The sequence below is a fragment of the Stegostoma tigrinum genome, chromosome 10, assembly GCF_030684315.1.
Source record: "Stegostoma tigrinum isolate sSteTig4 chromosome 10, sSteTig4.hap1, whole genome shotgun sequence".
Classification (NCBI taxonomy): Eukaryota; Metazoa; Chordata; class Chondrichthyes; order Orectolobiformes; family Stegostomatidae; genus Stegostoma; species Stegostoma tigrinum.
In genome coordinates, this window is record NC_081363.1 from 96,217,637 (window position 1) to 96,228,072 (window position 10,436).

Sequence of the window (10,436 nt, forward strand, 5' to 3'; positions counted from 1 at the left end):
GATAGGAAGGGTAGATAGAGATATGGGTCTTTTGCCAGCGAATGGGACTAGATTAATTTCCGCTTTCTGGATATCATGAATGAGTTGCACCAAAGGGTTTTGTTTCCATGCTGTACATTTCTGAGCCTCTCTGGCTCCTCTCCATCCAGTTTTAAATCATTTTGGTCACAATAGCTACTTTCCAATCTCTAAGATCTTTCCAGGTTCAGAGGAGCTCTGACAACCTTGGAATTGCCTCAATATTCGGGGTTAACACAGTGTGGAGCTGGAGGAAAACAACAGGCCAGGCAGCAACAGTGGAGCAAGAAAGTTGATGTTTTAGGTCAAGGGTGAAGGGAGCTCATAAATAAATAGAGAGGAGGGGTGGGGCTGGGGAAGGTAGGTTGGATGTGGACAGGTGAGAGCAGGTAGGCAGTGGTGGGGATCTGTCAGTGAGATGGGAGGAGCAGATAGGTGGGAGAGAAGATGGACAGGTTGTTTCAGGTCAAGGAGGCAGGAGTGAGAGGGAGAGTTAGTCAAGTGATCTGGCTGGGTTTGGGGAGATTTTGAAACTGGCAAAATCCACATTTAGGCCATTGGGCTGGTGGCTCCCAAGGTGGTATATTAGATGTGCTCCTCCAGTTTGCGGGTGGCATTATTGTGACACTGGAGGTGGCCCAGGATGGACATGTCACCCAGGGAGAGGGCGGGGGGAATTGAAGTGTTTCACAACCAGAAGGTGTTGTCACTTTTCACAAACAGAGAGCAGGTGATGTACAAAGCAGTCTCTGAGCCTCCACTCGGTCTCACCAATGTAGAGGACGCTACATCAGAAGCAGCAAATGCAATAGACCACATTGATGGATATGCAAGTGAGCTCTTTCTGAGGTTGAAGGTTGTTTGGCATCTTTTGTGGAAGTAAGGGTCTGAATGTTGGGCCAGTTGTAACACTTCCTGTGGTTGTAGGGAAAGGTGCTGGGGGTTCTGGGTCTAGTGTGGTACTGGGTCTGGGACTGTGGAGTGGACGATGGAGCGGCAGAGAGCGTGGTCCCTATGTAAGGCAGATAGGGGTGTGGAAGCAAATAGATCTTTGGTTGTCAGGTCGGACTGTAGGTGGCAGAAATGGTGGACAATGATACAATGGATACGGGGGTTAGTGGAGTGATTTGTGAGGACAAGGGGGATTCTGTCTTTGTTTTTGTTGGGGGGAGGGTGCTTGATGGCAGAGCTACATATTGTTTAGCCCCCATTAACAACCCTCCCAGACAAATCGTTGTCAACTCCTTTGTCTGTCCAACTGCTCATCTCTCTCTTCGGGCACTATCCTATCAATTACCCCATCTCCTTCCCTATATTCTACAAATAAACTAACGTTTTCCCAGCTACCATCAGTTCTGAAGAATGGCCACCAGACATGAAACGTTAACTCTGATTTTTTTTTTTCACAGGCTCTGCCAGACCTGCTGAGATCTTCCAGCAACTTCCATTTTTGTTGTGACTGTACAGTGGCGGCAGGTCTTCGAAACAATCGGAATGAATGAGGGGGTCAGACCAGTATAAACCACGTGACGTGATCGTGCTCGTGTGCAGGGGAGGATCATTGTGACCAAGGCTCTGAGTCCTGCAGAAAGTGCACGACATGGTACAGAAAGACAAACAGCAGAAAGCAGGAGGGAAATGGTGTTAGTGTGACCTGAGAGGCTTTAAAAACACTTGATGTAAGTTGGAAAACACAAATTTTAAACTCCCAGTCCGATGACAGCAGTACACAGGAAAGGTCCTCCAATGGCGATACGCACGAGTGACCACTACCATCTTTATTGAGGGCAATGAATGATGGGTCACATGCATGGCTGCAAACAAGCAGGTTAGACCAAGGAGAGCCAATAAGTGTTATCTATCTGAGCTACAAGTAAGCCTTTGACAAGGTGCCGCTCAAGAGGCTGCTGAACAAGTTAAGGGTCCAGAGTATGAGAAGCAATGTACGAGCAAGAATAGAATATTTGCTGCTTGGCACAATGCAGGCATTGGGGTTACAAGGTCCTTCTCCGAATGGCAGCCGGTGACAAGTCATGTTCCACAACAGTCAGTGTTCAGACCACAACTTTTCACTCAATACATCAATGATCTAGATGAAGGAACTCTGGCTAAGTTTTCAGATGATACAAAGATAGATAGAAGGACAGGTAGTGTTGAGGATGCGGCGAAGCTGCGGAAGGGTTTGGACAGGTTAGGAGAGTGGACAAAGAAGTGGCAGATCGAATACAACGTGGGGAAGTCTGAGGTCATGCACTTTGGAAAGAAGAATCGTGGTACTGAATATTTCGTAAATGGGGGGAAAATTCAGAAGTCTGAAGGGAAAAAAAACTTGTGAGTTCTAGTCCAGGATTACTCAAGGTAAACTTGTGGGTTGAATTGGTATTTAGGAAAGCAGATGAGCAGTTGGTTAGAAAAAGGAGTTGATAACGACTTGGCTGGCAAGGTGGAATAGTTGTTAATGTGGACGAACAATTGGCAGTTCTGCCCTCACATACCCTCATCCCAACAAAAACATTTATGTCACATTCATAGATTTAAAAAAAAAATCAAGAAACCTATCCCATGAGGCCACAGGCGACCTCATGTCACGAAATGAGTAGGCTTTCAGGAATGTCTTACAGCTGTGCCTGAGAGGTTTCAGATGGGATTTTCTAACTGCGTTGCCTTGGCAACTGCAGAAACAGCCTCAAATAGTGAAGCGACGAAAAAAAAAGCACATTGCTGGAATCTGAAATGAAAGGAGTGGTCAAGGTCTCAAAAAGTTGTGCAATGCAGCAAAATTGAGATGATCACTGCCAGTGTGAGAATTTTAAAATGTTGCTCATAAATCAGAGCCATTTGATGGATGGACAAGTTTTAGTACAATTAAGCATGTGGACAGCAGAACTTTAGATATTCTTGAGATTACAGGGAGATTGAATGTGGGAGGCCAGCTCAGTGGATTTTGTTAGTTAATTCAAAAGGTAACACAGGAATGGATGAGAATTTCAGTAAATGATTTGAGACTCGGGTGGATTCGGGTGATTTCGCTGTCATGGAGCAAGGTGGTCTTGGGACGGGACTAGGTTGTCACTCTCACTTCACCTCTGGGTTTCAGCTGTTTGTCAGTTTTTTAATCAAGTTTTCAACAAGGTCACAAACTGAGTGGACCTGATGGAAACCAAACTGGGCATCTGTGAGCAAGTTATTGCTGAGCAATTGCTGTTGAACAGCATTGTTTCTGACACTTCTCGTCATTTTCATGATCAAAAGTAGACTGATGAATGGGAATTTGGTGGGGTTGTATGTGCCCTTTGTCTTTGTGCTCAATGTACCTGATCAATGTTCCACATTGTCGGTAGATGCCAGAACTATAATGTTACTGGAACAGCTTGGCTTGGTGGGTGGCAAGTTCTAGAGCACAAGTCATCAGTACTATTTTCAGAATGTTGGCAGAGCCAATAGCCTTTGCACGATTTGTCCATTTCTTGATATTATGTGAAATGAATCAACTTTGCTGGATTGACATCTGTAACATTTAGCATCACTGCAGAAGGCCAAGATGTGTCAGCAACTTGGCATTTATGGCTAAAGATTGCTGCAAACGATGTAGTCTTCTGTGTGACTGTGTTGGGCTGCCCCATCAGTAACGGTGGTGATTTTTTTGTGGTACCTCCTCCAGTGAGCTCTTGAATTGTCTATCACCATTCACGACTGGTTGCGGTAGAACTGCTGTATTTAGATCTGATCCATTGGTTGAAGGATTGCTGAGCTCTATCTCTCTCTGCTGCTTGGTATGCAGGCCAGTCCTGTTTGGTAGCTTTACAAGGTTGTCACCTCATCTTTAGCATGCCTGCTGCTGCTCAGGGCATGCCCTCTTGCACTATCCATTGAGTCAGTGTCAATTCCCTGGATGAATAGTAATGGTTTTGTGTGGGATATGCCAGGCCATGATGTTACACACTGTGCTGGAATATTATTCTGCTGCTGTTGATGGCCCATAACGCCTCATAGATACCCTGTTTTGAGTTCCTACATATGTGCCAAGTCTGAGATTACATGGTGTGGAGCTGGATGAACACAGCAGACCAAACAGCTTCAGAGGAACAGGAAAGCTGCCGTTTCTGGCCTAGACTCTTCGTTTTTGAATAAGGGTCCAGGCCAAAAAACTCAGCTTTCCTGCTCACTTGGCCTGCTGTGTTCATCCAGCTCTACACCTTGCTATCTCAGATTCTCCAGCATCTGCAGTTCCTACTATCTCTGTTCCCAGTCTGTTCCATTTAGCACAGTGATGGTGCTACACAAGATGATGAAGGGTACTCTCAATGTGAAGATGAGGTTTTGTCTTCATAATGACTCTGTGATGATCAGCCTTACTGATACTGTCATGGACAGATGCATCTGCAGCTGGCAAATTCATAACAATGATATCAACTACGTTTTTCTCTCTCGTTGTTTCCCTCACGACCTGTTGCAGACCCAGTCGAGGAGCTTGTCTTTTAGCCGCAACCAGTTCGATCAGTAATCCTGCTGCCATGCTGCTTTTGATGGTGGACATTGAAATGCCATACACAGAGTACACTTGGTGCCATTTACACCCTCAGTGCTTCATACAAGTGTTGTTCAACATGGAGTAATAGTGATTCATCAGCCAATGGAGGATGGTATATGGTAATCAGCAGGAGCCATGAGAATTCTTGTTGTCCGGCGTCAATGCTGAGTGCTCCCAGGTCAAATTATCCTTGTCAGTATGTCTCTGTGCTGCCACCTCTGAAAGGTCTGTCCTGCTGGCAGGACATGACATGTAGAGGGATGGTGGTTGCTAGTGCCTGAATCTTTGTATTAAAGATATAATTCCATGCGTATGAATGTGCCAGGTTGTTTCCTGTCTGTAAGACAGTTCTCTAAAAGTTGGCACTAGCCCCCAGGTGTCAGTCAGGAAGGCTTTGCAGAGTTGATAGGGCTGATTCTTAAATTGTATTTTCTGCTGCTATCGTAGATGTCACATTGTCCATCTATTTTAATTCATTTCTTCAGACTTCACAGTGATTAACAAAATGAGTGGCTTGCTGGGCCATTGTGAATTCAGTAGGTTTCTTATTCTGAAGGACATACGTAATTTTTCCTGCCATTGACCATGCTTCCCGAGCCATCGCTTGATACTTAATTCCAGATATATTCTCTTGACTTCATATTCTGCCATGTGCCAAGGAGGTATTCAAACTCAGATATTATTTTCTTATGCTGGATAAAAGTTAAATACATCAAGTTTGTTCATTCATTTTCAAGTATCTCTAATACAGGTTTCATTTCTTTGCAAAACAATATCCAGAGTCCTGTCTCCTCCAACTTCCATTTCAAAAACAAGACTGAGCAGCACATGGAGTTTGTCACGAAGGTTACAAAAGTCTGATCAGCTGCCTCTGCTTCTTCCCTCCCTTGCACTAGCCTACGAAGCCAACCTGCCTTGCATGTTGCTCTTCATTTTAGTCCGAAACTTACAGCTATCTCGGGTCCCTTGTTAAGCCTTACCTGAGCTCATCTTAACGTTTTACCCGTCCTAAACTACGAACATTCCAACTCTCTCCCTCCTCCTTCTTGTCAATCCTTCAACCCAATTCACAGGTATTGTTCCGAGTTCTGTCTGTCCATCTTTTCTCATTATGTTGTTCACACCCATTGTGTTTAAACATTATTGCCAACGGTTGTTGAAAATTCCTCCTCCATCTCCACTCTCCCTTTCCTCTCAGAAGCCCATGTATTGGTGTCAGTCAAAGATATATCCTTGCCCCTCTGCTTCTTGTCTTCATACTCCAGTGGGTGGCATTATCCAAAAGAAGCCTGTGTGTTTTCACACGTATATTGACAATGCCCAGCTTTACCTCACCATCCTCCCTCTCCATTGCTGCACAGGTACTCAATTGTCAAACTACTTATCGTGCTTCCAGTATTTGATTCCCTTAAAACTCATCCAGTAAAACTTTCCCATGGTCAAACCTTTTGCTTTCAGTTGTTATTCCAAGTTACCTTCCCACTCTACTGAGTCCCTCCCTCTTGTCAGGAACTCCCTGAGGCTGAACTACACTCTTCATGGTATTGCTTTCATACCTGACCCCAAGGTGAGCATCTGACCTCACATCTGCTCAATCACAAACACCAGGAATTTCAATCTCTAAAACTTTTCTTCTCTCCACCTCACCCTGGCTCATTTGCTACTGAACCCCTTACCCGGGTCTGTGTTGCCTTAAACGTGATGATTCTGAAACTTAATCTTTGATTTCCTGACTGATCAAGAATTAGGGATGGGAAACATCTTCTCAGCATTTAGCCTGTCAAATCACTGAGGAATCCTATACATTTCACTGACATCACCTCTCATCCTTCCAATTTCAGTAAGTAGATTCACAACCTGTTTAGCCTTTGCTTAAAAGATTATCCCTGGTTAAAAGATTATCCCATCAAACCAGGGATAATTCTAGCTAATCCTCCGTGAAATGCCTTTAATGAATTGATATATTCCCTTAAATAAGTGGGCAAAACTGCTCACATTGCAACTATGCGCTAGCTTTCATGTTTCAGGCACAATTACCCCCAAGTCTCTTTGTCTTGTAACTTTCTTAAGTTTTTGCCATTTGAGTAATCCTGTTCTTTTGTTGTCTTCTCCAAAATGAACAAATTTACATTTTCCTGAATTATACCCCATCTGCCAACTGGTTGCCCAGTTTTTTTCTTCATAGAATAGGATCTCTACAGTGTGGAAACAGGCCCTTCAGCCCAAAAAGTCAACACCAACCCTCACAGCATCACACCTGGACTCATCCCTCAGTCGCCCACCTAATCTACACACGCATGAACACCATGAGCAATTTAGCCTGGCCAATCCATCAAGCCTGCACTTCTTTGGACTGTGGGAGGAATCCCACAGAGACACAGGGAGAATGAACAAAATCCACACAGACAGTCACCCAAGTGTGGAATGAAACCCTGGTTTCTAGAATTGTGAGGCAGTAGCGCTAACCACTGAGCCACCATGTCAGCCCACATCTGGTATCAACATCTTTCTGTAAACTGTTTGTCACCCTAACAGAACTTGACTGTTCTGCCTTTTGTCTGAGATCTTGAATTTATTATGGGGAACAAGGAAATGGCAAAAGAGTTGAACAAGTACTTTGGATCTGCATTCACGAGGGAAGACACAAGCAGTCTCCCAGATGCTATACTGGCTGAAGGACCTAGGGTAATGAATCAACTGAAGGGAATTTATATTAGACAGGAAATGGTGGTGGATAGATTATTAGGTCTGAAGGCTGATAAGTCCCTGGGACCTGATGGTCTGCATCCGAGGGTACTTAGGAGGTGGCTCTAGAAATCGTGGACGCATTGGTAATTATTTTCCAATGTTGTATAGATTCAGGATCAGTTCCTGCGGACTGGAGGGTGGCTAATGTTGTCCCACTTTTCAAGAAAGGAGAGAGAGCGAAAACTGGGAATTCTCGACCGGTTAGCCTGACATCAGTGGTGGGAAAATTGCTGGAGTCAATTATAAAAGGTGAAATTACGAATCATTTGGATAGCAGTAACAGAATAGGTCAGAGTCAGTATGGATGTACGAAAGGGAAATCGTGCTTGACTAATCTTCTGGAATTTTTTGAGCATGTATCTATGAAGATGGACAAGGGAGGGCCAGTGGATGTAGTATACCTGGACTTTCAGAAAGCCTTTGATAATGTCCCACATAGGAGATTAGTGAGCAAAATTAGGGCACATGGTATTGGGGGCAAAATACTGGCTTGGATTGAAAATTGGCTGGCTGACAGAAGCAAAAAGTAGTGATAAATGGGTCCATTTCGGAATGGCAGGCAGTAACCAGTGGGGTTCCACAAGGTTCTGTGCTGGGATTGCATCTATTTACAATATACATTAATGATATAGATGAAGGCATTAAAAGTAATATTAGCAAATTTGCTGATGACATAAAGCTGGAAGAAAGGTGAAATGTAAGGAAGATGTTACGAGAATACAGGGTGACTTGGGTAGGCTAGGTGAGTGGACAGATGCTTGGCAGATGCAGTTTAATGTGGATAAATGTGTGGTTATCCACTTTGGTGGCAAGAACAGGAGGTAGATTACTATCTAAATGGAGTCAAGTTAGGTAAGGGAGAAGTACAATGAGATCTGGGTGTTTTTGTACATCAGTCAATGAAAACAAGCATGCACGTACAGCACGCAATGAAGAAAGCTAATGATATGCTGGCCTTCATAACAATAGGAATTGAGTTTCGGAGCAAAGAGGTCCTTCTGCAGCTGTACAGGACCCTGGTGAGACCACACCTGGAGTATTGTTCGCAGTTTCGGTCTCAAATTTTGAGGAAGAACATTCTGGCTATTGACGGGGTGCTGCATAGGTTCACGAGGTCAATTCCTGGAATGGTGGGACTATCATATGTTGAAAGATTGGAGCAACTGGGCTTGTATACACTTGAGTTTAGAAGGATAAAAGGGGATCCGATTGAGACGTATAAGATTATTAAGGGATTGGACAATCTGGAAGCAGGATGCATGTTTCCACTGATGGGTGAGGACACCGTTTTAAAATAAGAGGTAGGCCATTTAGAACAGAGTTGAGGAGAAACTTCTTCACTCAGAGAGTGGTGGATATATGGAATGCTCTGCCCCAGAAGGCAGTGGAGGCCAACTCTCTGGATACTTTCAAGAAAGAGATAGATAGACCTCTTAAAGATAGTGGAATCAAGGGTTATGGGGATAAGGCAGGAACAGGATACTGACTGTGGATGATCAGCCATGATCATAAAGAATGGTGGTGCTGGCTCAAAGGGCCAAATGGCCTACTCCTGCACCTATTGTCTATTCTTCTAAACTCCCTATTGGGAGCAGTGGGCAGCCTTGCTCATATCTAATCACTATCTTTTTAGGGGACATGGTTTAGAAAGATTGGGAGGAACTTGCTGCCCATTAAGGATAGAGATAACTTGTTCTTTGAGCTGCAACAGCCTTTAACACACAATGTCTTAATGAAGAGATACAGTGGCCACACGGAAGGAAAGAAATGAGAACAAATCCTGCTCTCCGTATCTCAGTAACTCTTGAACATTCTGTCCCATGCTGCTCTGTTCAATCCCAAGAAGACCCAAGGCAGAAACACATATAAACCCACATAATACTCCACTGAATTGACTGCTGACCTCCACTACAGGCAATGCTCCCTCTCTCCGACACCATGGCACAGTGACATCACTGTGTAAAAGGTAAAGTCCCCATTGTCCTACCAGACTCTCGGTTTGCTGTCTCATTTGAGAGAGATGTCTGGTGGGTTTAACCTGAAGGTTACCATGTCCCAGGCAAGGGGAGAGGTTGAGGAGACTCCATCTAATCTTGATGCATACCAGCAGCATCCATGTTACATAAATGAAAAATTTAAAAACAAAACCCCACACATGCAAGTAAAATCCCTCATTCCTTAAACTATCCTGGTAAGTTTCCTCCATTCACTCTCAGTGACACTGCCATCCTTCCCAATGTGTGGGTAAGGTTTGCACAGATCCAGATGCTCTATCTTCCTGTCTGTGATGCCATCATGCAGTGACAATTACACTGAACCTCACTGTTTGTAAGGGTGGTAGATACTGTAATCCTGATAACATCTTAAGATGTATTTAGATGCACACTTGCAACACCAAGGCATAAAGGTCTGTAAGTGAAATGCTGGAAAATGGGATGAGAAAAGTTTGGTTGTCGTTTTCTTTACTGGCACAGCCCCTGTCGTTACAGAGCCTTTTTCGCTCCTGTAGGCATTTGAGACACTTAATATAGAAAAATGACAAGCCACATTTGAAACCAGGTTGGACAGGGTGATATTGACGTGACACATGATTGTTCAATGTTTTTTGGAGGAAAGTGAGGTAGAGAGGCAGAGCAGCAGAGAAAGAAACTCTGGAGCACAGCGCACAGGAATCTGAAAGTGACACCATCAAGTGTAGAAATAATAAAGGGCATCTGTCCTCACAAGACTGGAATTAGCAACAAACACCTATCCTCTACACTGACAATTCTGAGATATCAGAGATAAACAGGTTTACGAGGACAGAGACAGGGAGGATTGTGAAATTGGAGGATGTTACAGAGAAAGAGATGTTTGTGATGCCAGAGACAGTGAGGGTTCTGAGGCTGCAGGGGAATTATGGATATTGTGAGAGTGGATGAGGTAACAGTGACAGGGAGAACTATGGCATTGGATGAGATGATAGTGACAAGCTGAGTTGTCAGGCAACAAAGTTGAGATGACAGGGATAGGGAGGGTTGTGAGGCTGGATGAGGTGACAGTGAGAGGGACAGTTATGAAGTTAGCTGACATGACAGTGATGGATTGTTGTGATGTTGGATGAGATAACAGTGACAGGAATTGTTGTAGTGACTGGAGG